The 14,394-nt window shown below is 39.4% G+C and overlaps 1 pseudogene; it reads right to left on the reverse strand.

Annotated features, from left to right (window-relative positions):
- Positions 1 to 857: 857 nt before the first annotated feature.
- On the reverse strand, positions 858 to 2,886 carry LOC124227668 (glutamate dehydrogenase, mitochondrial-like; annotated as a pseudogene).
- Between the last annotated feature and the right edge of the window lie 11,508 nt (positions 2,887 to 14,394).

Below are 14,394 nucleotides of genomic sequence, written 5' to 3' on the forward strand. Positions count from 1 at the left end.
TTGCTCAATTACTCAACACAATCTCTCTTCAAAAGAAATTAAAAATTAATCAATGTGATAAGTAGGTTATTGCATTATTTGGACTACATGTCATAATTATACTTAGCAAATTCAGATAGTCTTAACAAAAATAGCCTTCTTCGTTCACAGTTATAACAATTATCCACCTGGCTTTTTATTTTTGCTGGATATACAGAATTGATGAGCTATAAAAAATACTGTCTTATGTCATAAAAATTCTAGCTTTTTCCTTTGTGTTTATAAGCATTCACCACTTGAGTCAAGGTTACGCTAGTTAAGTAAACAAAGGCAATTTTATTACAGCATTGTGTAATTATTTCACTCTAAAAGAATAAAAAGCATAAAGAGAAATAGCTTTTATTATTTTTGCTACCTGTGAAATTGAGTTATTTTTCTCTTGTGAAATAATAACAACTCATTTTAGGACCCTAACACCTTCTGAAAATGCCACACACTCACTTCTTAAATGCATCAAAGTTATAACACATTCCATTCTAGACTTGTCCACGGCAAAATAAGGTAAGCAACTGATTGCTTAGCTCAAACAACATGTAATTAATGTGTTGGGAACAAGCTACGGAGCAATGGAGCACAGCCAGATGAAAGGAGACTTTTTATTTAAAGGAAAAATATTTCAAGTGGCCTTCTGGCACAGGCAATTTCTACTTTCACACGCATCAACTGTGTATCATCTCCTAACCTTAATATTTCTCTTCTGAAAGGGCTTATTTGGATTGACTTCTTGAGAATGATGTCCACAAGAGAAAGAGATTTCTGTGCTTACATGTAAACTTGTGATAGGTTTGCAGGAGTTACAGGTAAAGAGAGTAGCAAAGTCAGCTATGATCCATGTAGTATCTGAAGGTCAAACCAGCTTCCTTGTACACCCTGAAGACTTTCTAAATGCTGTTGACATAGGCAGCTGTTCTCAGATCCAATCCTAGGTTATACTTTGTGGTGCTGGGCATGATTTGCCAGGCAGAAAACTCCATAGGGTAAGGTAAGCCAGAATGCACGATGTCTTTCTCAGATGTACCTGATATTCTGTTTTGGAACCCTGCTGTGGTTACGACGGAAATAGTTCCATGGTGGTTTCCAAATTTTCTTTCTAAACTCCTGTGAAGAGACATGAGGAAGTGGTAGTTAGAATCTCTTTCATACTTGAAGCTCAAATGGCCATAGCTGACATGATTTATATTCTTCAGCCACTCCAACTAAGATACTGTCATCGTACCAGCATTTAAGAGGAGATCAGGAATAACCTTAACGTTCCTCTCCAAAAAAATCTCATCAGCTTCTAGAGTTGTCGGTCCTTTGGCAGCTTCAGCAACAATCCTGGCTTTTGACTCTGGATGCCCCGGATTTGGTCAACTGCTTCTCACTGACAGCAGGGATTAGTATGTCACAGTCTGCTTACAAGACATTTCCTTCCTAGGGCTTTGCCTTGGGGAAACCCAGGATTGATCCACAGTGCAATTTGAAGTCTTCTAGCTTCTTTGAGTCAATGCCATCTAAATTCCACATGCTCCCACTAGATTCACCAACACCAAGACATTTAGCACCAATATGATGTAATTATCTCATAGGGTACAGGCCCACATTGCCAAATCCCTGAATAACAAAGTATTATCTACAAACTCCAGTTTAATTCCTAAAATGCTTATAAGAAACTTGAGGAAGTTTTCAATTAATGGAAAATGCCACAACCAGAAACAGAGATACAAGCATGGATAATACCCTGACTAATGGGTTTACCAGCAATGCAGGCATGTGCATGAATATCAAAGTGCCTGATGGTGCTGGTATATGGTACAGCAATCCAGGACATCTCCAGCTCACCTGTGCCTATGTCTGGGAAAGGCACATCAATGCCAGGACCAGTAAAGTCCTGTTTTGCTAGTTCCATGGTGAACCTCCTTATGAATCTTTTCCAACTCATTATCAGTGTAGTTCTTGGGACTGACCTTAACACCAGCTTTAGAACCCCCAAATGGCACATCAACCACAGCCAAAGCTTATATGTCATCAGAGAAGCCAAAGCTTTACTTCATCTATACTCACATCTTTGCTCTAAGGAATACCTCTCTTGCAGGGCGTGCAGTGCTGGCTGTGCTGGGCCGGGTAGCCCTTGATGACCTCCCAGGAGCCCTTGTCACACCGGATGGGGAAGACAGGCTCAGCACGCTGTTGCAGGGCTTCATGATTCGCAGGACGCCACGCACCCGGGGCCGCTTCTGCTCCTCACTCTCCCGGGTCTTGATGTCTTCCATTAGCTTGTCTTCCACGATGCTGGTGCCACCGGCCAAGAAGCCCTCCACCATCTTGAGGAAGTGGGGTGGTCCTCGTGGTCTGCGGTAGCCTTGCCTAGTGTAGCAGCGTGGCCGGCTCGGTCGCCGCAGAGGCCAGGGCAGCGGCTCGGCCCTGGACAGCAGCAGCATTTCGCCCAGCCCAGGCGGCAAACATGAAGGCCAGGCGGAGGCGCTGCGGGAGAGGCGCAGTCCTGGGGACCCTGGGGCGGGCTGCCTTTTCAGCTTCTTTTTCTCTGGGCTGTTCTCTACCTTCTCGCTACTGGCCACCTGACAGGGAAGAGCTGGCGACTTTGGCAGACACAGCCCAAAGCACCCTGGGAATGACAGAGCGGGCACCCTGCGCATGCGCGCTGCGTGACGGAACCGGCCTGGGCCTGCGCTTGGCCTCACGCGGCTCCCCCTGCCGATTGCCTGGGGGTGGTGGAGTTCTGCTTTCTTTTCTGAGGTACATTTTCTTTCCTTTTCCGGTACATTTGGCGGTACAGAACTCTAGTTTGCATGTATTTCCTTTCATCGTTTTCAAAATATTAACCCGTTGTCTTAAGGCTTCCGTCATTTCTTTGGGAAATCAGTTTTCAGTTTAATGGTTGGTCATTTGAAGGCGGGCTCAGCCCTGCTTATTTCCCAGGTAGAAAGTACACGTGGAGGCCCCGACCCAAGGCCCTTTCTTGTTCCACCCTTGGGTCTTTCATGAACCGAGAGGCTCTTTGCCTGCTTAAGTCAGCCCACACGGTGCGGCCCCGTGCCCTCTCCTCAGGCCTGGGCTGCACGCTCCTGGAGAAAGAGGGCTGTGAGAGCCGGCGGTGGACCTGAGGCCGTGCGGCAGGCGACGCTGAGGTCCCAGGTATTCGAAGCCTGACTTATAGAGAGCGCTGGCCGTGCGTGCGTCTCTCAGCGAGACTCCGCGAGACCCTCACCTTGTGCAGAGTGACGGGGGGAAGGAAGCCAAATAGGCAGCCCTGAGGCACAAGTCCGGGCCTGGGCCACAGCTGCCTGTGTCTAAAGGTGGAACTGTTGAAAGGTAAATTGTCTTTTTTCTCAGGCTGTCTTAAAATTTTTCTCTCTGTCTTTGGTTCCCAGTAGTTTATAATGAAGTACCTGGGTGTGGTTTATTTTGTATTTTTCCTGCTGGAGGTTCATAGTAGTTAATAAAACACTCTCTATCTCCAGACCTACCCTTATGTGATGTGCAGAATCTGCAGAGTATATTTCTCTCTTGACAACCGACTCTACTTGTTGTTTCTTTTAGCATCACCCTGTTGAAAGCTGGGGTTCCACTTTCCAGCTTTTTCTCAGCACTACCAGGATTAGTCTCCTCATGCCCTGTCAGACATAGCATCAGCGGGAAAGCTCGGCTTCCCAGCTCCTCGAGACCCCTTCTCTGAGCTCCTGAAATGGCAGCACAGGTGGGCAGCACTCCCCCGCCTTCAGAGCTCTGAGTCCCAGCTCACAGAGAATCCTCTGCGGGCTTCTAGTTGTTGATGACCCAGCCTCTTCTCTTTGTTCCCCCAGCCCTAAGGATGGTAGCTACTTCCTGTAATTACTATCTCTGTATCACCTTTTCCTTATCTAAGTTTTCAACCTCTAACTATGTTTTCATATTAAATTATATTATTCTGTCCCATTCTGACTCTCCTCTCTTTCTGTGATTCTAAATACACGTTAGATCTTACCACTTCCCACAGGATTTTAATGATTTTATGCTGTATTTCTCTTTTTTTTTTTGTCTTTGTATTTTAGTCAGGATATTTCCTATTGACCCACACTCTAGTTTATTAATCTTCTTCTGTTTCTAATCTACTCAATTTTGGTCATTATATTTTTCAATTCAAGAATTTACTTTTGAATCTATTTTATAGATTCCTGTTCTCTAGAGAAATTGTCCATTTTACCGTCTATTTTCTTGAACACATTAATCAAAGTCATTTAAAAATGTGTGTCTAAAGAGATAACAGGTGTTGCCAAGGATGTGGAGAAAAGGGAACCCTTGTGCGCTGTTGGTGGGAATGTAAATTAGTACAGCCATTATAGAAAACAATGAAGAGTCCTCAAAAAATTAAAAATAGAACTGACATATGATCCAGCAATCCGAATTCTGGGTATATTTTCAAAAGAAATGAAATCACTATCACCCACATAATAAAGTCCAAATTCCTTTACATGGAATATGAACACTTGATTACCATTTGGTCCATTCTATCTTTCTACCCTCATAATTTTCTACACCACTCTGTCACAAATTGTTCCTACTGCAGGCACACCATGCTATTTTCTGTTCCTGGAGTGGGTCACATTTTTCATCTTGGGACAATGGCTAGATAGTGCTGTTACTTTACCTTCACTTGGAATTCCTCTTAGCTCAATCTGCCAAACCTTGGCATAACTCTTCTTCATCCTGTGTTGTCTGTCTTACATAGTACTTTCTCAGGGAAGCACTTCCTTATCTGCCAAGTTGGAACACAATTTCCAAAACATACCATACTTACCCTGATGTATTTCTTATGAAGTCATGTTTTGTAGTGATTAACTCTCTGAACTCTACATGGAGCATCACTGAAATGCTTTCAACTGAGAAGTTATTTAAATATATTTCATTTTGGAAAGATGGCTCTAAAGTTTTGTTTTGTTTATGTTGTTGTTGGTTTTCTAGGTAAGGCAGAGAACTTTGTTATTGAAGGTATCTTTTTAACAGTGAGCCCACATTGGAACCCTTAAACTTTCCACATTAGTCTTATTTCTACTCTCTCTACTTAACTAGAATTTAATCTAAATGACATACCTGTCAATTATATATAACTTAGATATTATAATAGAATTAATATAATTCTGGGAAAAAATATTTGTATACGTCAAGATAAGATACAAAGAGATAACCTATGTATCAGTTATGTTTTTTTTCTTAGTTTTTCACAACTTGAAATCAAGCTTGATTGTTAATTCATTTAGACACCTAAATGTATTAACTCTTTTGTTTTCTTCAAGATATCCTTTGTTTTTAAAAAAATATTGTTATTGTAAATTAAAATGTATATATTAAATATAAAATTTATATTAGTATAAAATATATACTATATAAGTATTATATACATATAAAGATTTTTTATATATATGTGTATATATATATATATATATATATAACCAAAAAAATGTTTAACATGGTGTCCACCAAGTTTCTTCACTATAAAGTTATTTTTCCCTTTGTAATTAATAATATGTGGAGAGGTAGTTTGAGACTATGTAAATATCTTATTAAACTATTGCCCCCTAGCCGTAGCATTCTTTGATAATTTCCTAACTCCTTCATTCCTTCTTTATTAGTTCACATTCTTCTACAAGCAAGGGCTTTCCTCTCTTTCTCCTCACTCTCTCAGTATGAACTCCTGGATTCTTATTTTATTCAACAGGCTATAATCAATTACTATCATTATTTATTTTTATGCTCAAATTGTCCTAGATATGCCCAGTGGGATCCCCTCCAAGTTGGCTCTTATTTCCTCTTGCTATGTCCCCTCATTCTTTGATCACTTCCCTTTATAGCACAAAAAGACTCATCTTGTACTTTCCTTGCCCTAGCCCTGAGTCAGTCTTTATTCCAAGATACTCTGTTTCCTTTAAATGGAAAATAGTATTTAGAAAATAAGATCTGCGTGCTAGATGAGCCTATTGTTACTGTTGTGTCATTGCCCCGGACCCTCTTACCAGACAGAGCTAGAAAAAAATGTGTTTGTGTGTGTATGATTATAAACACGTTTATATAAACATACAGATATATCTTTAACCTTTCCATATTTGATATTCTTTTTTCTAACAGTAAGAAACTTGGCTCCTATTTGCATCCATGTTGTTTCTAAAATTCTAGAATATATAGAAAGCCGTTTCAGAATTGTTGACCCATACCACAGTGAGAAACCTATTAATTAGCTATCAATGTTTGTTTACCATTATTATTATTTTGGCATTTAAATAAATTTTATTTTTTAGAACAGTTATTTTAGAAATACCTTTAGAATAGTTATTTACAGAAAAATTGAAAAGATAGTACAGAGAGTTTCCATTTTCCCTCATACAGTTTCACTTATTAACATCTTACAATAATATATTTGTTAGAATTAATGAACCAACATTGATATATTATTAACTAATCTCTATACTTTTAAAGTCAGATTTCTTTAGTTTTTACTTAATGTCCTTTCTCATTTGTTCCAGGATCCTATCCAGGATACTACATTATATTGAGTTGTCATATCGCCATAGTATCCTCTTGGCTATGACAGTTTCATCGACTTTTCTTGTTTGTGATGCCCTTGACAGCCTTGAGGAGTACTGGTCAGATATTTTGAAGAATGTCCCTAAATTTGAGCTTGTCTGAGGTTTTCCTCTGATCATTCCTCTGATGATTATACTGGGCTTGTAGATTTTGGGGAGGAAGACCAGAGAGGTAGAGTACCATTTTCATCACATCATATCTAGAGTACATACTATTGATATCAAACCTGAAGTGAGTTAGCTCTGATGTGGGGTGTAGTGGAAGAAAGTAGGAATTTTATTATTGCACAACACTGAGCAAGGAGAGAGGGCAGCTAACGCTGAAATCCCAAACTCCCCGAAAAGCTAAAAGAAAGGATTTTTATTTTGGGTTTTAGGTAGGGGAAGGGTAGTATATGGCCTTGCTGGTCGGAGCTTTCCCTCCAGCTTGTCTTTGGCCTTCAGACTACTTGCAGAGAGGAGGGAGCCCATGACTTTCCTGGTCAGTAGCTTTCCCACCAGCCTGTATCTCTTTGTGGGGAGCAGAAATGAATCGAGGTGCTTGTCCTTGGCTGTGTCTGTTTCTGTGGAGGACAGTGGATTCTGGAGCCAGGAAGCCAGGAAGTAAGCAGGGAAAGAGTGTTTTGGTTTTAACCCCATATATGCTGGGTTTAATGTAGGGAAACTGATATCAGGGTCGGTATCACTATCAACAACATAACTTATTACTGTGGAAGGTTACCTCAGTCCTGTGTCTCAGGTAGTGTTTGTCAGATTTATCCATTGTGAAGTTACTCGTTTTCCTCCAAGTTGGCTCTTTTTTTTTCATACTCTATTCTTTGGAAGGAAGTCTCTATGTGCAGCTCACAAATATGGAATGAGGAGTTACTGACCACCTCTTTAAGGGTGGGGTATCTACATAAATTATTTGGAATTTTTCTGCGTGGGAGATTTGTTCTCCCCCATTTATTTATCTGTTCAGTCATTTGTTTATATCAGTATGGTCTTATGCATATTTTACATTTTGTGTTATAATCCAATATTACTTTACTTGTTTCTCAAATTGTTCCAGCTTTGGTCATTGAGACCTCTTTCAGCTGGCTCCTGTGCTCCTTTGACTTACACTCATCATTGTGTGTGTGTTTGTGCGTGTGTGTTTTAGTACTTTCTTACTTTCTGATCCTATAAAATGCTTCAAGATCATGTTGTATATTCCCTGGTTCCTTTTTTCAGAGAATGATATTAGAAAGCAGGATTTGGGTGGTAGATGTGATGATTGTTACTGATGTGTTGTTGCTTTAGGCCCTTTCAATTGATAGCAAGGAAATATATGTGTGTGTACTAACCTGTGTGTAAACACATATCTGTAAATATTTCTGTATGTAACAATCTGTAGCTATATTAAGATAAACATGAGTTCATGCTGATGTTTCCAACTCCAATCTATTATCATGTGGATGATTCTAGCCTTCTCCCCTTGCTTATCTGCAGACTGCCATTTCACCAGTGAAAATCCTGGCTTCTACCATCTGCCTTTTATTTACTTAATTATTTAATTCAAGTATACATGAATTAAAGTATCAGAATTGTTAACCCATTCCTGCTGTGGGAAACAGTTTATTAATGAGAGTATAGTGCTTACGTACAGTTGCTTTTGCCTTTAATCTTACAGATTCCACTAATTTTCAAAGTTATTTAGATCAGTGCCTTTTTCCCCTAACCACTTCAGTGAGGTTGTTTCATACATTTGTAATACAGTTTACCTTGCTTTATCACATTCTGAATTCCAACCTGGGATTCCTCCAACCTCCTAAATGCTATGTTTTTAATTTGCATACATTAAAGTTCACTCTTTTTTGCTGTAAAGTTCAATGAGCCTTGACAGATGCATAGTATCATGTATCCACAGTTATAGTGACATATGGCGTAGTTTCACTGCCCTAAAGATCCTATGCTTCACCTGTTCAGCCGTCCTCCTCTTCCCGCTGAAGTGGCAACTACTAATATTTTACTGTCTGTACAGTTTTGCATTTTCCAAAAGATCATATAAGTGGAATAATCCAGGTTGTAGCCTTTTCATACTGGCTTCTTTCACTTACCAATATGCATTTAAAATTTATCTGTGTTTTTTCATGGCTTGATGGCTTGTTTCTTTTTATCACTGAATAACATTCCATTGTATCAATGTACTACAGTTTGTTTATGCATTCACCTGCTGAAGAACATCCTCATTGCTTACAGTTTTTAGATAATTACACAGTCAGTTCTAATTATTCATGGTTTTTATGTTCTATAAAGTCCCTATGAACTTTGAATTAGTGAAAACAGACCCTTTGCTCCTAGGGGAAATATAAGATTAGGTTCCTGTGGGCCTCTGGTCACAACATTTTCATTAATTGATCAATCTATAACCTTGTCTTATGTTTGTTTTTTTAAAGACATCTCATTTAATATATATTTTTTATAAATAATTAATTGCACAGTCTTTGAATGATTTGAAACAGGGACTTCAGAGGCCATTTGCATTATATAGATTTATTTGTCACTGTTCTTTTGAAAAAAGCCAGTCTCATCAATGTTAAGAACCTACTCTTCCACATAACCTTTTCCCTGTATAACAGTTAGTAATATTTTAAAAATTCTTCCATAGCCTCCTGATCTTAAGAACCTGTATTGCCTACAAATTTAACATTTTTCATGTTGTATTGCCTTTTGAAACAGGTGAGCCAGCCAGCACTAGCCAAGAAGGTTTAGCATTTTCCTCACCCTAGATAACATGACCATAAATTTCTTTGATTTTCAGCCTGACAACAATGTGGTCCATTATTCATTAAAAAAAAAAATTTTAGAGCAATTTTAGGCTCAAAGCAAAATTGAGCAGAAAGTAGAGGCCCATATACTCCTGCTCTCACACATACACAGCTCCCACACATACACAGCTTCCTCTACTATCCCACACCACAGTAAGAGATCTCACAGTGATCTTTTCACTGTTTCTATGGTTTCATCTTTTCTAGAATGTTGTATTCTTGGAATTGTACAGTATGCAGCCTTGTCAGATGGGCTTCTTTCACTTAGTAATATGCATTTAGATTTCCTTCATGTCTTTTCATGAAGCGATAGCTTATTGCTTTTTAGTGCTGAATAATATTCCATTGCCTGAATGTAGCACAGTTAATTTTTCCGTTAGCTTACTGAAGGACATCTTATTTGCTTCCAAGTTTGGGAAATTATGGATAAAGCTGCTATAAGCATTTGTGTGCACATTTTTGTGTGGATATAAGTTTTCAGCTCATTTGGGGAAATACCAAGGAGCATGATTGCTGGATTGTATAGTAAGAGTATGTTTAGTTTTTTAAGAAACTGCTAAAATTGTCTTCTAAAGTAGCTGTACTATTTTGCATTCTCACTAGCAGTGAACGTGAGTTCATGTTGCTGCACCTCCTCACCAGCATTTGGTATTGTCAGTCTTTTGGATTTTGGCTATTCTAATAGGTGTGTAGTGGTATTTGGTTGTTATTTGAATTTACAGTTCCCTTATGACATTGATATTGAGTGTATTTTCATATGCTTATTTGCTATCTGTATGTCTTTAGTGAGGAATCTGGTCTTTTGCCCATTTTTTAATTGGGTTGTTCATTTTCTTATTGTTGAGTTTTAAGAATTCTTTATATATTGTGGTATATCTGATAAGTCTTTTGCAAATATTTTCTCTGAATTTGTGACTTCTCATTCTCTTGACTTTGAAAAGTAAAATTTTGAAAGTAACTCCATCAAGACCTTTTTTTTCCTTTGGAAGTTTTGCCTATTATGGATGAATTTTCTGCCCATTTGTCAACTTCTATAAAATGTCTGACTGGGATTTTATATTATATTTAATTGTTTTTGGAACTGGAAAACCACTGAAGGTATTTTTAATACTGTTGAATTAGCATGAAAATAGAAAGCATCCTTCTGTAGTTTGTTTCCTATACAACTTGAAAATTATGCGGTCTCTTTATCATGTGAAAAAAAACTCCATTATTTTGGTAAAGTCTTAATTAAAAAATAAACATTTGTATTTTAACAAATGCCAAGTCAACATCTAAAGAGATGATTATTTTTTAAAACTTATTATGTTGCTGTGATGCTTTCTGTCTATTATTTTGCTGGTGCTGTGACAGTTCTCACTCCAGGCGTTAAATTCTGTGTTGTATAATTCTTAATGTTCTGTTCATTTGTTTAGATTTTGTTTAGGAAGGAAAGAGTTAAAAACTATACCTTCCCTGTCATATAATATGTGCATTTATATGTGCAAACATCGTCATCTTTGACAAATATGCTAAATAGTCCTTTCTTGTAGAAAATAGTTTTGGACTAGTTAGCTTTTTCACAGTTTAGAGGATAGCTATGCTGGAATCATAGACTGTGAGACCATCTAGATCACAATGAAAGGGGCCTTCAGCATTTTCCAGTTATGCCTTCTTATTTACAGGGCAGGAAACAGAGGCGCACAAAGGAGAATAACTTGGGCAAAATCAAAATGGGTTTGTGATTTTGTAATCCAGATCTTCTCCTAATCTACAGTACTGTTTTCTAAACCAAATATAAAACCCTACTTGGACATTCGATCACCACATTGCACTACCCAGTAAGAACCAACAGGGAAAATGTCTTTTACATCACATTTATTTTATCAGTTGTTTGCTTGCTTGTTTCTTTGCTTGACAATTGTGATGTGCTTGGGTCTCACTCCATTTCCAAGTTCCCAGTTACAGTCATAGACCCTGGCCTCTCTGCCCATGAGTATCACTCTCTCTTCTGGGTCAGTGATGGTGTCTGCCTAATAACTTCTCTTTTTCAGGAAACCAAAGCTGTGCTCTAGATGTCAGAGTCACATGGATGGGAATAAAAGAAATTTAGTTTACTAGGCAGGTAGCACTGAAAATAAAAGCAGTCCTCATGGTGATGTTTCTACCCCCATGACCCTATCCAAGATATCCAAAACAAACTAAGGGAGGGGATCCACTGCTTGTATACCATCTTCTTTCTATGCAGTGTCCACTCTTTGCTATCCCATGCTTGCTGCCTATGTTGTACTGAAGAAAAAGGAAGCTTCCTGCCTTAATTTCTAAAGGAAAAGTGAGTTTTGAATGATGACAGAGAGTTTTTGAGTGTACGTGTTCTTTCAGAAAGATGTAATCTTGTTGCCAAAATTTGGAACATTTTGTGTATTTTTGCTGATATTTGGGGAAATGGGATAAAATATTTGAAAGGGGACTGTTCAAGAAAGCACACAGTCACTGAACACATACAGATGAGCCCAGTTTTCTCTATCACCCATCACTCAGACTCTGTCTTAAGAAGAATTCCTAATAAGCCCTAGACAGGCCAGACAGAGAGTGTGGTTAGTGTAGTCTATGCCACAGGTGAGCATCTGAAACAGTCTTCTTCTCCATATGGGATTAGGTGTCAGATGAAACTAGGGAGTAGGGAAGTTAAAAAGGTTGAGGAAATGGCCTGTCGCTTAAGCAATACCTTTGAGAGCAAAACATTCAAGTACTTTATTAATGAAAATCCTGACAATGGAGTCTATTATGGACCTACTGTGTTTAACTCTTGATTCTGAATTAAGCCCCGAAGGTAATATAGGTTTCCAGAGCACTTTCCATTAGGGAATAATGGGCCTCACATTTCTTAGTGTGTTTTTAAACTTTCTGTCTTTCCATCTCTGTCCCATAATTGTCTCTTCCTGATTCCTGAACACTCCTCCCTATACAGAACTATTCACACCTGACACACTCTGTTTGGCTCTTTGTCTTGATCACAGAGGCCAAAAAGTCCTGACTTGGCCCTGCCCTCAGCCTTCCACCTTCTCACGCTGTTGTCCCTTGTATTGGACCACACTTGCTTGGTGGAGTGCTGCTCTGCCATGTTGGAATGAGGACCCGTGAGTCCCAGGTTCCTGACTACAACAGGATGGGCAGAGTGGAGCTCAGGGGAAATGCCATTTGGGTGAAACACCTGGCAGAAGCAGAGGAGGCATTCTTCCTTGATTGTAGAATTAGAGTCCAGGGTAGTAAGCTGATTGATCAGGGTGCTGGCTTCTCAGATTGTGGACCTGGGCCCCTGAAGGCTGTTTTCTAGTGCTTGGCAGCAATCTTCCTGACTGTAGGGTCATCCCAGAATCCCGAGGCCTCATGCTTCTGTACCAAATAAGAGGAGGTTGTGAATGTATGAGAGAGAGAGAGCCCATCCCTGGGTACCCCCTCCCTAGCCTCTACTGTCCTTAGAGATTTTGGTATGTCAGTCCACCGGGAATGGGCATCACTGGCTCTGGGAGTTGCAATCCTTGATGATTGTGTCGCCTACAGGAAAGAACCCTTGCTGGGCATTAGGAGACATAGTGTCATAAGTTATCAGAGCCTGTGCTTTCATCAGGAAAGTCAGGAAAATTCCTCATACTTGCCTGAGGAATATTAAAACTAAGTAAAATTGTAGATCCAATATGGTTCTGACCAATCAAAAGTGCTTGTCATATGTAAAGGTTTATAATAATTGCATTTAAAATGTACGTAAATATGAGATTAGCTGTTAATTATTCCTTTCATGGTTTCAGCACTGGTCAATTTAAAGTATAATGATCTATTTCTTTAAGAGGAATGGTTTTTATTTCACACGGCCAGCTCTCTAAGATAGAATCAAATTTGGTTTAAACAGGGACCTAGGGAGTTCACCTCTGTTTCCTGGTTCAGGCAGGACCATATCTGAAACATGTCAAACTGATTTTTTTTGAGGAAGATTAGTCCTGAGCTAACATCCGCTGCCAGTCCTCCTCTTTTTGCTGAGGAAGATTGGCCCTGAGCTAACATGTGTGCCCATCTTCCTTTATATGTGGGATGCCTGCCACAGCTTGGCTTGATAAGCAGTGTAGGTCCATGCCTGGGATCCAAACTGGCAAACTCCAGGCTACCAAAGTGGAGCACAAGGATTTAACCTTTGCACCACCAGGCCGGCTCCCAAACTGATTTTTAAATAAGTATTTCTGAAGTCTTCTGCAGAACTTGATGCTGCTGTCTTTTTTGATTACCCAGTCCTCTAGTTCTCAGTTGTCACTGTTGAAAAGTCATTCTCAATGTCTAAGTTAAATCTCTGGTGTTGTACCTTGGTCTTTTTTTCTCCTAGTCTTTTTCTTATGGGAAAGAAATTGACATCTCTCGATGTTAAGGCATAAGACTCTCAAACTTTTATTAATTTTATTCTAAGTCCTTCTCCTTCTAAGTCCCTTATTTTTTACTCCTTTTTCATGGCCTTCCTTATCTGTCATTCTTTCTATGTTCCCTTATTCCCTCAATTGAATAAAGAGAATCTCTCAAAATCTATTTTGGTGAGCTCCAGAACTGATCCTGAAATTCCAGGGGTTTCTGATGGGGCTGAAGATAGAGGAGGAAGCCCTGGCTCTGTACTTCACCATTAGTTGAGAGTGGTGGGAGGTCACCTCCTGCCCCTTTAGAAGAGATGTATATTGGAAGTACAGGCTTCTGAAGGCTTAGGCTCAGAGCCAGCTATACTTCTATCCACACACCCATATCCAAGTGGATGCCATCTCACTTGGGGACTATCAAAAGAGGGCCACTTACACAGTCCTGGATGCAGATGATGTGCGTGTCACGGAGCAGCTGCTCATTCCTAAGCAGAACACAAGAAGTCCTTCTGTTACCAGGAGTCTAGAAATGTTTCCCTAAGAGCCCTCCTTAGTTTGCAGTATAGCCAGTCAAAGTGAAAGAGGCCAAAACATATGGGCAAGCTGAAGACATACAGGCCTGTCAGAGAAGGAGTT

This window comes from Equus quagga, chromosome 1, assembly GCF_021613505.1.
Source record: "Equus quagga isolate Etosha38 chromosome 1, UCLA_HA_Equagga_1.0, whole genome shotgun sequence".
NCBI classification, from domain to species: Eukaryota; Metazoa; Chordata; class Mammalia; order Perissodactyla; family Equidae; genus Equus; species Equus quagga.